Consider the following 17,868-nt stretch of genomic DNA (forward strand, 5'->3'; position numbering starts at 1 on the left):
TGTGCTTTCGTGTTAAGATGAGGCGGGAGATTTGGTCATCCCGTGACTTACGTCCCTTTGGAAGATTCCTCGTTCCGATTGAAGCAAATATTGGTGGTTGACATGGCTGCAGCACGCCAGAGGGCTTGCAGAGGCGCCCCTCAACCCCGACAAAGCGCAATGATTCTGGTCCAGTTCGCTGTAGTTAAATCATGTCAACAAAGTAAGGCGGGGGCCCTATCAGATAAACAAGCCAGGTCGGATACCTCATGGAATAAGCTGAGCCCGGTTGGTAAACAGGATCCATATCTTGTTACAGACTAGGCTCATTTTAATCGAGGTAACCAAGGCACGATCTAATCCACTTCTAACCAAGAAACGAGAGTAAGGAACTATTATTGGTTAGCGTAATTGTTGCTTATAAACACTGTTTGGTTGTCTATAGTTTTTCCCTAAAATAGAGAACTATTGACATATGATTTCTGTAATTACATTCTATTAGAAAGGGAAGAAGTTGTCCTCTCTAAAGCTAATGTGTGGATTCTGTAACTCGCCAATTTTGATAAAATAGATTTTTTAAAAAGAACAAAATAATTAATGTAGCAAACTCCATCATTTTAATATTTTCGTGAAGTTACTTTAGTAAAAATTGTCAACCAAAGTCCCTAAAGAGCATTTGTGCAATTGTTTTTAATAAAACTTGTGACTTGTGATATCATTTTGTGGTGTTTGACACACAAGTCATTTGTTACTTGGGTAGGTGATCAGTCTTCCTTTCATTTTCATTTCAAAGTGGTGGAGCAACGGTTGTGAAATGGATGGTGTATGGTCAATTTTGGCAGGCCAATTAGACATATATAGGACTCACTGCAATAAAATAGGTTATTAGTGACGAAAATTTTTCGTCACTAATAATCGATTTTTGTCGCTAATACATATTAGCGATAAAATTTTGATCGTTAATAATTCATCGCAAATAATTTCATCATTGATAATATTTTACAACGAAATAATTTTTTGTTGCTAATAATGATATTTTCGATAAATTTTTTTCATCATTAAAAAAAATAAGATGAAAAAATTTAATCTAAAAAAAATATTTGTGATGAAAAAAATCATCGATGATAAATAAAAAATTAATAACAATGAAATTATTTTTGTCACTATTAATTTAATTAGCGACAAAAAATTTACGTCGCAAAAAAAATTTTTTACAACGAAAATAAGTCATTGCTATTAATTTAATAAAAAATAAATAAAATTGAACAATATTAGCAACGAAAATTTTCGTCGCAAATAAGGTAATTTTTGACGAAAATTTACGTCACTAATAATTATTTACGATAAAAAAAATTTCGTCACTGTTAAGTATATATTTATTGATAAATTAAATTATGTTAGTAAAATATTTTTGATGATAAATATTTCGTCGAGAATAATTTCATCGTTAATAATTTGGCCATATTTTTTAAAAAAATATTATGAATATATATTTTAAATTTATATATATAATATTTTTTATAATTAAAAAAATTAAAATAAAAATTTTATATAATAAATTAATAAATAAATTTTATTATTTTATTATATTAAATTAAAATTATAAAATATTTAAAATAAAAAAAATACATCAATAAGTCATTAAATATTGACATCTGGAGAACGAGCTGGAGACGGAGAGCGCTCGACGAAGCTCGGATCGGCCTGCTGCTACCTCATCAGCTGTATCGTTTGCTCCATCTGCACTATCTGCTCCATCATCTGGATTTAGAAGTGCTGATAATCGTCGACGCGTCCGCTCTACCATTATTGTCTCGTCTGATTCATTGCATTCTGGACATATTTTCTCTGTACAGTTATCCAGTTAAATTGGTAAATAATAAATTTAATTTAAGAATAAATGATTCAATAGTTAAACTTAAGAAAAAAGTTTGGATGTCTCCAACACTCTAGAGCGAGGTTCTTCGATGGACCTCGTCCCCGCCTCACTACCGATGGAGACTGACCTGAAATAACAATAAATAAATCATTAATATGATAGCTATCCAAATTAAAAAATTTAAATTTTATTATATAAAAAGAATAATAATACCACTCAGATCCGCTTCACTCAAACCCATCTCACCGGGACCTGCCAGTGCAGGACTTTTTGATGATGGAACTGGTGCGGCAATAGAAATCGATGAAGGTGCCTCAGCCTCCGAGGTAGACGGCGAACATGAACGTCGTTGTCTGTCTCCTTGTACCATACCTATAATTTTTGATATATAAATGAATATAATATTAAATAATAATAATAAAAATTATAAATAATTGATTATGCAATAAATATAAAATAAATTTATGCAACAAATATAAAATAAACTATAAGCGGTTGAGCATGTAAAATAATATTAACATAAAATAATAACATGAAACCTAATTCCGAGAACTCGATGATTTTTTATTTTTTCTAAAATATTTTTAACCTAAATTTTATTTTATAATTTTTTATTTTTTTAAAATATTTTTTTTCCTGAATGAGCTTCGGAGTCGGCCTCCCATGGCCTCTACTCCCCGAAATCGGCCGACCCCTCCCTGACCCCATGCCGCCACCGGCAGCCCATGGCACCCCACCCACCCACCCCGCCACGGACGGCTTCGCCTTCCGGTGGCCCGATCAACACAAAAAAAAAATAGTTGAAAATCTTACCTCCGACGGACGGTGGATGGCGGCAGTGGAGAGGGGCTCGCCGGCGGAAAGAGATGGAGGGGAGAGCATGGAGAGAGGAGAGCTCAGGGAGAGGGAGAGGGAGAGAGGTCAGGGAAAGAAGAGAGGGGGGGTGGGGGAAATAAGGGTTTCAAGCGGTTTCGCACAAAGAGACGTCGATTTGATGTTGATGAAAGTAAGAGTATTAGTGATGTAATTTTTTGTTGCTAATAATATTATTAGCGATGAAAACTAATTTTTATCACTAATAATTCAAAAAAAAATTCTTCGATAAAAAAAAAATTTGCCACAAAAAAAATTATTTGCGACAAAACATAATTTTTCGTCGCTAATAACCTTATTAGCGATGAAAAAATATTTTTTATCGTTAATAATTCTCGCCAAAAAAAAAATTTCTCCCATTTTCTCGCTAAAAAAATTCTCTTCCCACCAAAAAAATTTCTTCGATAAAAAAATTTTGCCACAAAAAAAAATTATTTATGATGAAAAAAATTATCGTCGCTAATAATATTATTAGCGATGGAAAAATAATTTTCATCGCTAATAATTTTCATCAAAAAAAAATATTCTCATTTTTTAAAAAATTATTTAAGATAAAAATAAAATATTTCATCGTTAATTATCTTATTAGCAACAAAAAATAATATTCATCGCTAATAATTCTTGTCAAAAAATAAAAAAAATATTTACGATGAAAAATATTCATCGTCGATAATGTTACGAAAACTAATTTTTCATCGTCAATAATTCTATCAAAAAAATAAAAAAAATTTTATTAAAAAAATTTTTTCTCTTAAAAAATCTTATTAAAAAAATTATTTACAATGAAAATTAAATTTTAATCATTAATAATCTTATTAGACTATTAACTAATAATCAAATATAATTTATAATTAAAAAATCTAAGTAATTAGATTTACTTTTTTGATGGTAACACTGCCATGAGTTGATCGAAAGGTTTGAATGGACATCCGAACTCAAATTTAATCTGCAAGCAGCTAAGACCCTTGAGATCCGATACAAAAGGAGCATAGTAAAAAGGATAATATCTGCCCAAGAGTATGTCAATCTTAGAATAAATCTTGAACTGAATAGCAATAATAAGAATACAGCTAGTTAGAGAGTATCTGCGACAAACAATCATCGCATACCAATTAAGATCATGAATATACTCTTCAAAAATAATACTGAAGGATCTAGCAAAGGCCTTCTGCATGCAGTTTAGAAGTATATGACACAATTTAGTCCATCGAATAGTTGATAAACTTTTATTTTTTATACAGTTGAAAGTTTAAGTATATGAAGTATTTACGATATTTCTTGCATTTCATCACAAAAAAATTTATAATTTTTATAATTTTTAAATTTTTTATTTTTTAAAAAATATCAATGATGAATTTTTATTATAAATAATCAATAATTTTTTATTTTTTATTTTTTTAAATATTAATGATAAAAATTTTTTATCGTAAATAATTGAGATCTAGTATCATATTTTAATGTATAAAGATTAAGTACCATATGAATAACTTTTTTGTAGATCATATTTTAACATATAAAGATCTAGTATCATCTTCTTTTTATATTTTTGGACAGATACAAGGTCTTTATACTTTGTGACCTTTGTCGGTTCATGGAACCAACAATCTATGTAAAATTAAACAATGAGACAGATTCAAAGAAACTTAGAAATGAAAAGTATTATCGCAAATAATGATCAATTTTTAATTTTTTTATTATAAATAATAGATTATTTATGATGAAAAATATATTTTTATCGCAAACACTAAGTTATTTATGATATAATATTTTCATCGTAAATAATTTATAATTTTTATAATTTTTATAATTTTTTATTTTTTTTAAATATTAATGATAAAAATTTTTCATCGTAAATAGTAGAGTATTGACGATGAAAAATGACTTTCCATCGCCAATACTCCAGTATTTATGATGTAATATTTTCATCATAAATAATGTATAATTTTTAAATTTTTAAATTTTTTTATTTTTTTCACGTATTAGTGATGAAAATTTTTCATCATAAATAATTAGTATTGGCAATAAAAAATGACTTTCTATCATCAATATTCAAGTATTTATGATGTAATATTTTTGTTACAAATAATCTATAATTTTTAAATTTTTTAAATTTTTTATTTTTTTCACATATTAGCGATGAAAAAGTTTCGTCATAAATAATAGGTATTTATGATGAAAATTTTATTTTTATCATCAATACTTTATTATTTACAATGTAATATTTGCATTGTAAATAATTTATAATTTTTAAATTTTTTTATTTTCTTTCAAATATTAGTGATAAAAATTTTTCATTGTAAATAACTAGTATTTGCGATGAAAAATGAGCTTTCATCACAAATACTTATATTATTTATGATAAAATTATTTTCATCATTAATATTTAAAAATTTAAAATTAAAATAAATATTTTATTATTCATGATGATTAATATCATCATAAATAATAGATATTTATGATAAAATTTTTTTTTCATCACAAATATGAAGCTATTTATGATGAAAATAAATTTTTATCATAAATATTTTATTATTAACAATGAATTTAATTTTTCATCATAAATAATCTTATTGATAATGAAAATATTTTCATCGTCAATAAATTCATTATAAAAACTCTCTTTTCTTGTAGTGACTGTCGCTAGGTAAAGCTTGATTGCAACGATAAATTTTTTTTGACACGGACGATGCGTTATGAGACTATCTCAAGGTTACATTTATAGTAACCCAAAACTGTAGCATATATGAACAGAGCTAATTGAAGAATTCATTAAATTGATTGCATAAAGAATGATATTTTTGTTTTTTCAAAAGTAGAACACAATGATATATTTTTTTTATTCGAAAGTAGGACTTATTGGGAGTTTTTACTTTTTTTTTTTTTAAGATTGAAGTATTGAGGAGGTCATATGACACTTGATGTGAAAATAATTGGACTTTGGAGAGCTTTCATAGGTGTAGGTTGCACCAGCAGCTACTAGCGGACACATGAATGTGGTTTTGTAAGTAGAGCTGATCATGGGCTGAGGTTTGAATCTAAACTCTATTCATTTCTAATCAAGCTTCAGATCAAATTTATATAAAATTTAATATTTTCTAGGCTCAAGCCCAACCTGCGATTAGATCTAAGAGGATGCACGATTTGCCGTATGCAAATAGCTTTTTGAAAAATTGAGACCCCTTTTCATCTTGTGAAATTCTTTGTACACTGCCTACAGTGTAGAAAATTTGATGTGGAGCGCATCGTATTATCTAATTGATCTACATAGCGTCCTCGTGGTATGATGTGATAGATGTCACTTTATGTCAAATCAGATATTTGAAGGCTTAAAAAAATTAGAGGCAGTGCATTATTCCATCGTCGAATATATTTAATGCACGTCATAGCTTATTTTTTAAATTAAATATAACTAAAATACCCTTTTTGCCTTCAAAATAAAATATTTTTACTATTTTGAAGTCGGGATGGACATTACGAATGCGGCTCTTCTCTCTCTCATTTTTTTTATTTTGTTAAGCTTTTGCCTTAATGTCTAGATGTCCGAGATTTATTCTGCGATGAGAATTGTACATTCGAGGCTATTGGCTAATATTTGGATAATATTGTCTATCTAAATAATATATCCAAACCATTAGAAAGTGAAATACCATTTGTAAATCCTTTATTACAATTTTTTTTGTAGTTCCTTTATTACAACAATTCATTTGATAGGTTTAAATGGAGTTTTTCTTTTTTTAGTTCTGAATACAGCGTGTCATATATATAATTTTTTTCAAAAAATTATATAATAAGCCAGGATGTCATGATTTCTATTCAAGATAGTTTTTTATAATATTATGACATCTAAAGCAAAAATTATAGCATTATAGATTCATATTGTGATATTGTAGGTTAAAATTATAACATCCTATAAAAAAATATTTTTTAAAAATAATTTTAATAATATTATGATATTCTAAATCAAAATTATGATATTACAGATTAATATAATGATATTCTATAGATAAAATATCTTTCAAGTATATTTTATGATATTTTTATGATATTATAGATCAAAATTATGATATTTTATATTAAAATTATAACATCCTATAGATAAAATATCTCTCAAAGATAGTTTTGATGATATTATGATATCCTAAATTAAAATTATAATATTTTAAGTTAATATTATGATGTCTAAAAGATAAAACATCTTAAAATTGATACTTTATAATAATTTTATGATATTCTATATCAAAATTATGATATTTTATATTAAAATTATGACATCCTGTAGGTAAAATATATTTCAAAGATAGTTTTGATAATATTATGGTATCCTAGATCAAAATTAAAATATTTTAAGTTAATATTATGACATCATGTGGGTAAAATATCTCAAAATTTATATTTTTTATCAATTTATGATATTTTAGATCAAAATTATGATATTCTATATTAAAACTATGATATTTTATAGATAAAATATCTTCTAAAAATAGTTTTGATAATATTATAACATCTTAGATCAAAATTATGATATTTTATATTAGTATTATTATATCCAAAAGATAAAATATCTCAAAATTGATATTTTTTGATAATTTTATAATATTATAGATCAAAATTATGATATTTTATGTTAAAACTATGACATTCAAAAAGTAAAATATATCAAAATTGATATATTTTAATAATTTTATGATATTTTAGATAAAAATTATGATATTTTATATTAAAATTATGATATCCAATAGATAAAATATCTTTCAAAGATAATTTTGATAATATTATGATATTCTAAATCAAAATTATAATATTTTATGTTAATATTATGACATCCAGAAGATAAAGCACTTCAAAATTGATACTTTTTGATAATTTTACGGTATCTTAGATCAAAATTATCATATTTTATATTAAAATTATGACATCTTATAAGTAAAATACCTATCAATGATAATTTTGATAATATTATAATATCTTAAATTAAAATTATAATTTTTTAAATTAATATGATGACATTCTATAGGTAAAACAACTCAAAATTAATATTTTTTATCAATATTATGATATCCTGAATCAAAATTATGTTATTTTATGTTAAAATTATTATATTTTATATTAAAATTATGATATTCTATAGGTAAAATATATTTCAAAGATAATTTTGATAATATTATGATATTCTACATCAAAATTATGATAATCTAGACTAATATTATGATATTCAAAAGATAAAAATATCTTAAAATTAATATTTTTTAATAAGTTTATAGTATTCTAGATCAAAATTATGATATTTTATATTAAAATTATGATATCTTGTAGATAAAATATCTTTTAAAAATAATTTTAATAATATTATAATATTTTAGATCAAAATTATGATATTTTAGATTAATATTATGATATCCTGTAGGTAAAATAACTCAAAATTGATAATTTTTTATCAATTTTATGATATCTTAGATCAAAATTATAATATTTTATATTAAAATTATAACTCTTATGTTAAAATTATGACTCCTATATTAAAATTATGGCATCCTATAGGTAAAGCATCTCTTAAAGATAGTTTCAACAATATTATGATATTCTAAATCAAAATTATGATATTATAGATTAATATTATGATATCCAGAAGGTAAAACATCTCAAAATTAATATTTTTTGATAATTTTATGATAATATCATCACATCCTAGATCAAAACTATGACATTCTAGATTAATATTATAATATACACAAGATATATAAAATATATTAAAATTGATATTTTTTGATAATTTTATGATATCTTAAATTAAAATTATGATATTTTATATTAAAATTTAGACATTCTGCAAGTAAAATATCTCATAAAAATAGTTTTGATAATATTATGATATTTTAGATCAAAATTATAATATTTTAGATTAATATTATGACATCCAAAAGATAAAATACCTCAAAATTAATATTTTTTAATAATTTTATAATAATATTATGATATTCTAAATCAAAATTATGATATTTTATGTTAATATTATGATATATAAAAGATAAAATATCTTAAAATTAATATTTTTTAATAATTTTATGATATTCTACATCAAAATTATGATATTCTATGTTAAAATTATAGCATCCTATAAGTAAAATATCTTATAAAGATAATTTTGATAAGCTTATGACATCTTAAATCAAAATTATGATATTATATATTAAAATTATGATATTCTGTAAGTAAAATACCTCACAAAGATAGTTTTGACAATGTTATGATATCCTAGATCAAAATTATGATATATATTTTAGGTTAATATTATGACATTTAGAAGATAAAATATCTTAAAATTGATACTTTTGATAATTTTATGATAATATTATGACATACCAGATTAAAATTATAATATTATAGATTAATATTATGGCATGTAGAAGGTAAAATTTTTTAAAATTAATATTTTTTGATAATTTTATAATATCCTAAATCAAGAATATGATATTCTATGTTAAAATTATGATATCTTTTAGGTAAAATATCTTTCAAAGATAGTTTTGACAATATTATGATATCTTCGGTTAAAATTATGATATCTTAGATTAATATTATGACATCTTATATATAAAACACCTCAAAATTAATTTTTTTTGATAATTTTATGATATTTTGGATCAAAATTATAGCATTCTATGTTAAAATTATGACATCTTCTAGGTAAAATACCTCCTGATGATTGTTTTGACAATATTACGATATCTTAAGTCAAAATTTTGATTTTCTAAATCGATATTATGACAGTATTATGACATTCTAGATTAACAATTATGATATTTTAAGTTAAAATTATTATATTTTGGTTAAAATTATAGCATACCATGGTCTATATTCGAAGAACTTTATATTTATGTCTTTTACATGTATTATATTTAAAAATTAAAAATTAAAAATTAAAAATCAAAATGTACAATCAAACACTCTCTTAATTGGTCTGACCCATCAGCATCCACGATATTGAAAGCAAATTCAGTAGGTCAAAAAGATCGCAGATCCGTGAACCAAGTTTAAATTTACGGCTAGGGTGCGGGTCTGAGAAGGAAATTTCTGAATGAAACCTGATCCAGTTAGGTCCGAGTGGATATAGTAATCTGTTACAAGAGGACTTAAAAAATATAATGTGAGGCCCGGCCCAAGCAACGAATCCAAAGTCCAAACAAAAGAAAAAAAAATGAAGAAGACTCCCGCAGGGAGTCTTCTTCTCCCGACCGGCTCCTAATCGGAGTCAGAAACCTCATCGGAGAGGAGTCAAACTCCTCTCCTCCGATTCTATTTAAAGGGGAGACCCTTCTTCCTTCTTCCTACCAAAGAATCCTGGGGCAAAACGGCGGCAATCGCCGAAAATTCCTCGTGGAGACCCGTCACTGTGCCATCCAATTTCTCGCCGGAAAAGCTTCGCCAGCGACGGAGGTAAGCCTCCTCCCCTTTCTCTCTCCTCTCCCTTCCTTTCCGTGCCGATGTGCACGCTCGCCAGCGACCGGAGTCGCCAGATTTTGTTGCGGAAGAATCTTCTTTTTTGCCATTTTTTCGTCGCCGGTGGTCACCGCCGACCACCGGTTTGGCCGCCTCTTGCCGCCGGATCACCTCTCTTTCGGCCGCCGACCATCCTCGTGCCGGCTGCGCCGCCGACCGACCAACCAATGAGGGGATCAAAGATCTCCTGTTTCGATCAAAAACAAGCCCACGGGAAGAAGAAAAGAAAAAGAAGAAGAAGAAGAAGAAGGAAAAGAAAAAGAAAAAAAGAAAAGAAAAAGAAGGAAAAGAAAAAGAAAAAGAAAAGAAAAAAAAGAAAAAAAAAGGGAAAAAGAAGCAAAAAAAATAATATAATAATAATATAACAATAATAAATAAGATTTTCTCTCTTCTCTCTTCTGTGAAGAAAAAGAAAAAAAAAGAAAGAAAGAAAAGAAGAGAAAAGAAAAAAAAATTATTAAATTAATTAATAAATAATAATATAAATAATAAAATATGAAAAAGAGAGTTTCTCTCTCTCTTCAGCCTGAACTAGTATTTTTTTCTCTAGAATTGAACTTTCTCTCTCTACTTTCTCTCTCTAGAATCCTTCCTCTAGATTATTTCTCTCTTTTAAGATTTCTAGAATTTTGAGAAGAATGATGACAAATTTAAATGATCATAATGATGGATTTTTGATCTGTGATCGTCGGACGGTACATCGACATCCACTTTGATCAGATCAGGTATTTTTAGATTTTAATTTCTATAATTTTATTAAATTATCCACATGATAATTTTAGCATGATTTGATCTGATCGATCAGGATTTGTTGAATCATATTGTCTGAAGAATTCAAGATGAGTTTTTTCTCTCTAAAATTTTCTCTCTCTAGAATTTTCTCTCTCTAAAATATTCTCTCTCTTGATTGATTCTCTCTCTAAAAAGGTTAGTGAATGAAGAAATTTCTTTTAATAGTTCTGATCTGATTCTAATGAAGAACCCTGATCCATGGTTGTCAGACAGCGTACTAACACCCACCTTAATCAGACCATGAATCTTTAGATTTGATCATCCATGATCCCGATCTAGCCATGACTTGATTTGATCATGTTGATTTCATCAATCAAGATATTGGATCAATCGTAATGTTGGATTGTGTCACCTGATCAATTCGAATTGTACCTCATAAATTCTCTCTCCTCTGATTTTCTCTCTCTACTTGATTTTATGAAATCGATGAAGAAACCTCGGTCCTATCACTTCTTATCCGATTTGATCTGATAGTCAAACTTTGGATCGTTTAGGTCCTAATTAGATTTTGATTAGATAAAATTAGATGATCAGACCCAATCTAAACCATTGAAATATGGTATTCGTATTCTTTCTAATTATTGAAATTGATTCTGTATAGGATTGTGGATGTTTGATCATGGGATATTGTGATATGATCTACGAACAAAATTTTTGGAAGAAAATTTATAGAATTATGTAGATTTATAGGAATGCGTTCGAGGTAAGTAATATTTCACTTTTTCTAGATTTATCGATAAATTATAATGTATTTTTCTGACATGATTTGTGAAACGATGCATGAATTGGATGAATGGTATTTTGTTATGAAAATATCTTATTTGAAATGTTATGATAAAGCATGATTGAACATATTGATTTCATGATGCATTATATTGATTGATTTCGATACTACATGATTATATGTTTTATTATCGAAATTAGAATATGAAATATGATTTATGAAGAATTATGATATAAGAAATATTATGAATTGACAACCTGACTATGTAAAGGACCCTGCCAATGGGGGCATATACGTTGGCAATTGATTTGTCCTGAGGGTTTACGTCGCCAGAGAGACCAGCGACAAACCGCCAGCGAGACCAGCGGTTCCAAAGGACATGGCTGCCAGATGATTCGCAACCTACCGCAAGCAGATACGCGGTATTATGACCCTGCCACAGGAAAAATATGGTCATAGCTCATGGTTGACGAAAAGAATTTAAGAACGAAAAAAATTGAAATCCGGAAAAAAACTTGAATTTTCGAAAAAAAAATAAATTTGGCATGAATTATATTGCATAATTGAAATTGATTTCGAATTGATGAACGATATATGTTTATTTTCTATAAATGATTATTTACTTAAATGCCTGATGAAATATGTTGAAAAGTGATCATTGCTTACTGGGCTGTCTAGCTCATTATCTCCTATTTTATTATTTTTACAGATGTTGAGGAATTAAGATGATACAAGATATGAATGGAAGAGTGATCAGAAGCAAAATCTCTATACTTTTATTTTCGATTGAAAGTCTTATTGAATTTGGTGTAAGGCCTATGAATCATTGTTGAATTTATTAAGATATTAAAGAAGAAATTTAAGATCGTTATGTTTTGAATTTAAATTATTGATTAATTATTCCGCTGTTGTTTTAGGATAGTATGATAAGATGCCTTGCATGCTTATGGGAAGAGTTTTCTATGAGTATGCGGTGGTTGCCATGACCCTCGATTCAAAATCTCGGATCGGGGGCATGATATATAATCTTCAAGATAGGCACAACCAGTGAGTCTGTAATGGTGGTTTTAGCCTTGGGTGTGGATCCTCTGCTGTACACACGATGCACCATTTAATACAATGTATCATACATATTATCCATCGTATGATGGACAGTTGTATGGAATCACGCACTGCATGTATCGCAACGCAGAGGATCCGTACATTTTAGGCATTAGGCTTGCAGGGGATACTAGTCAAAGTGGACGCGCATAAGACAATACACGCGCATTCTTAGCCCATAAGAAAGTTGATCTCAGCCTGATCTATTTGACCCTCAAGATTAAACCAGCTTGCCCTGCCAAGCCGGCCCAAGTGATTACTATCAGCCATGCTTTAAGCCCATCTTTGTTCCTAATGCCTAAGATGGATTTACTCACTCACTCGCATATCTATTTTGCAGATATTGGATCATGAGGACAATGCTATGAATCGGCCGATAAAGATGCTTCCTTGAAGAAAGACGCTAGTCATACAAGCAAAACCTTTGTTGGTCACCAGTGGGTGCAGAAGGATTGGAAATCCTAGGAATTGGATGAAGCATATGTCTGATTGTGATCTAATAGCCCTGCATGGTTATTGTTTTTGGAGTTAGAAAGTTCTAAGTATTGTACCTAGGTATTTATGGGGTTTTAACTAGTGGTCCCTGTGAGAGAAGTTTTATGAAATACTGTAACTTATTAAAGCATGCATCCACGTCTTCATGTCGTTTCTAGTTTCTATATGCCGTGGTATCTATATGTATAATGTAATCGATTCATTTATAGTATTACTCATTTTAATAAATCTTCACATTTCTTTTTTAAATTCATGCCAGTTTTCACATATTGGTGATGAGCATCATTTTAGAAATTGATAGCTACATTTGTGTCGATATCTGCTGCAAACTGTCCAATTCAAACCGTGCTTAAACAAACGCCTTGTAATTTCAACTGGAAAGGTGCGACCGAAGGAGCCGAAAAACTACCACTATTTCTTTCTTTTTTTGAAAGAAATAAGACTGGACATGCGATTTGAATCTTGAGCTTCTCCCATACGGCAAGTGGGAATTAGCTAAGCTAAGACTGGTGGAGAGAAAGCTAATTCTAAGATAATTCTTCGGTGTTGCATTTTCTTTAAAATAGTGCGAACCTCCATAATCTTAACTCCTTAAAATATACTTATCGTCATGGCCTAATACAATTTAAGCACAGGTATTTGAACATTCTAGAGTATATACAATATGGTTGGCAGCATTTGTAATTTATTTAAATATAGTGTCAATGGTTTCTATGCACACCAACTACTCATTCAGTACTCGGTATATGTAGTGTCTTGCTGGTTGGTATGCATTGCGCCGAATCTCCACTCGAAATGTTTGTATTAGTAGTCATTTTTGTTAGCTCTGTAAAAGTTAATCACATTTGATATTATGGTTGCAACCTGGCAAATATAATCTTTAGATACTTAATTTACTATGATAAATAGCATGATTGCTTTTCTCCTTTATTAATTCAATATCCGTTTAGACAGAACCTGACCTTTTGATCCATCAATAGTGCCTGATCTCTCAAGATATGAGCTTTAAGGGCCTCATCATTTCGTTATCTTCATGATCTAAAATCTGCATTGCAATTTGAAAAAATAATATAGTCAGTTCAAATTCTTTTAACAAACTATAAATACAGGCAAGAAGTTAATTAAAACCCTAGTAAATACAAGCAAGAAGTTAGTTTAAACTATCAAAAAAAAAAAAAAAAAGGAAGAAAAAGCAAGAAATTAATTAGAAGGCTAATATATTTTTTTTTTTGGTTCAGTTTCTCCAAAAAGAGAGAGACTACTAGCTTTCCACTCTGACGATCAGTCAGAGACGTACATGTCCACTCTGACTAGAAACACATCACAAGAATCTGATTGGATTTGGTTATAATGGTGGTGATTTTTCAGTGATGCAAATGTTTGCCATCTTGGTTTAGTGGTGGACAAAATGGAGGCACTGGTGGTGCACAAGTTAGGTGGGAAAGTCCAAGATAAATGTTGAAGGCAGTGGCGGATTTAAATATGACTGGTGGTGGGTGCCCCACTGCTGATACAGATGTTAAGAGGGAGAAGTAGCAGAAGACTTTAGAACAAAGGAACAATCAAACGACTAAAAGAAAAATCCTTACAAATATAGAAAACATACCGGTTTGAGCGGCTTGTGACGCTACCGTGTCACATTGATGGCATCTATTGGGATAAATCAATCAACCTTCGATACAGTATAACTGATTATCAATTTTGATTCAACAACAGTCGATCAATCGAACATATAACTTCGATTCTACATCGACTGAATATGCGATTTCGATTCTTCATCGATCAATTGAACGAACTGCACCGACCTATGACCGGCTGACCGATAAATAAATTGGATCACAACTATCCGACTCAAAGTGGCAACAACTAATAAAATTACTTAGAGCCAATACCAATATTTTTGCTTGTCGACCACCGATATGTCTGGGATTCCTTCAAAAATAATAACTCACCGACTTAACATCAACTCAAATGTTAAGCCGGTGAGACAGAAAAAGCGACATTTTGCTCCTGAAAGATAAAAAGTCATTGATGAAGAAGTCGACAAACTCCTCGCAGCAAGTTTCATTAGAGAAGCTACATATCCCAACTGGCTTGCCAATGTGGTAATGGTAAGAAAAGTCAATGGAAAGTGAAGGATATGCATCGACTATACTGATCTGAATGTAGCTTATCCGAAAGACAGCTTCTCGTTGTCAAAAATTGATCAATTGGTTGATGCGACTTCTGCCCACCAACTTTTGAGTTTCATGGATACCTTCGTTGGATATAATCAAATCCGTATGGCACCAGAAAATAAAAAGCATACGGCTTTTATGACCGACAAAGACATATACTGCTACAAAGTAATGCCTTTCGCTTTGAAAATGCCGGTGCTACCTATCAACGGCTTGTCAACAAGATATTCAAGACACAGATCGGATGAAACAAGGAAGTATATGTGAACGACATGCTGGTGAACAGCTCCCAAACTTCAGATCATGTTCGGGACCTGGAGGAAGCTTTCGACACACTCCGACGGCATCAGATGAAATTAAACCTGACTAAGTGTGCATTTGGGGTAACCTTCAAAAAATTCTTCAAATTTTTTGTTTCACAATGAGGAATCAAGATTAATCCCGAAAAAATCAAAGCCATTATCAATATGAAGCATCCAAGCTCGAAGAAAGAGATACAGCAACTCAATGAAAGGATTGCTGCACTCAGCTGATTTATTTCTAGGTCGGCCAAGAGATGCTTGCCATTCTTCAAAATTTTGCGACAGACGAAAGATTTCTCATGGTTGGATGAATGCCGACAATCCTTCAAAGATCTGAAATAATACTTGGCTTCTCCACCTTTGCTCACAAAACCAAGGGTCGGAGAAATATTGTATCTCTACTTGGCAACTTCGACAGAAGTGGTTAGTTCGGTGCTCGTCCAGAAAGATGAGAATCGAATCCATCGATCAATCTACTACACCAACAAAGTACTTCACAATGCCGAAGTCCGATACTCAAGAATGGAGAAAATAATTTACGCCCTAATCATATCGGCATAGCGACTTCGTCCGTACTTCCAAGCCAATTCGATTGTGGTCTGACAGATCAGCCGCTGAAGGCAATCTTACATTGACCTGACACTTCAGGTCGGATGATAAAGTGGGAGTGAAGCTTGATGAGTTTGACATTCAATATCACCCATGACCATCTATGAAGGCGCAAGTTCTAGCCGATTTTATCATCGAATATACTATATTCGACAATAAGCCAGAAGATACAGATGACAACATAATAAAAAAGGCTACGATTTTCAAATCCGACTCAAAGTCGACCTGGGTGCTGCACATTGATGGTGCATCTAATGCACAAGGTAGTGGAGCTGACCTCATATTCATAATTTCGAAGGGGTAGTTACTGAATATGCCCTTCGGTTCAACTTTAAAGTCTCAAATAATTAAGCCGAATATGAAGCACTTTTGATCGGCTTGAAAATAGTCAAGGAGCTTGAGATTTACAGTTTGAAGGTCTTCACCGACTCACAACTGATTGCTGGATAGATCAAAAATGAATTTGAAGCCCGCGACCCCATTATGATGAAGTACCTTCAGAAGGTGAAAGATTTTACTGCAAGCTTGAAATATTTTGAGATCTTTCAGATTTCTAGAATCGAAAATACTCGAGCAGACATACTTTCATGACTGACTGTCACTGCTTTCAACTCGCTGGATCGGATATTTGTTGAATGCCTCGAACATTTGAGTATCGATAAAGTCGAGGAGGTATTGCAGCTCACTATCGAAGCAAGCTGGATGGATCCGATCGTTCAATACCTGATCGATGAGACCCTTCCTGCAGACTCTTCAGAAGCTAAACGACTCTGATGGATGGCCTCTCAATATGTAATAATGAATAGTCATCTCTACAAAAGATCTTTTTCTCTCCCCTTGCTGAAGTGCTTAGGACCTACAGATGCCGACTACACACTTAGAGAAGTGCACCAAAGGATATGTGGAAACCACTTGGGGGGTAAGTCTCTAGCTCATAAAGTTCTGTGATAAGAATATTACTGGCCCATCATGAAAGAAGTGCAGCTAAACTCGTCCGAAGGTGTGAATCATGCTAAAAGTATGCAAATATACAACATCAAACGGCAAGTCAGCTGACGTCGATTGTAGCACCATAACCCTTCGTACAACAGGGGATTGACATACTTGGCTCTTTTCTCCCGATATCTAGACAAAAAAAATTTATATTGATCGTCATCGACTACTTTACCAAATATGTATAAGCCGAATCTCTGGCACAAATCACTGAAAGTAAGATAGAAGACTTCATTCAGAAATTCATCATTTATAGATTTGATTTACCACACACCATCATCACTGATAATGGTCGATATTGACAACCAAAATTTCAGAGAGTTTTGTACGAAGTTCCATATTACGTACAAACTCACGTCAGTTGGCTATCCACAGTCAAATGGCGAGGTGGAAGTAACCAACCAGACAATCCTATATGGACTAAAAACCCGACTGAATGAAGCTAAA

The sequence above is a fragment of the Elaeis guineensis genome, chromosome 3 (assembly GCF_000442705.2).
Source record: "Elaeis guineensis isolate ETL-2024a chromosome 3, EG11, whole genome shotgun sequence".
In the NCBI taxonomy this organism is placed as follows: Eukaryota; Viridiplantae; Streptophyta; class Magnoliopsida; order Arecales; family Arecaceae; genus Elaeis; species Elaeis guineensis.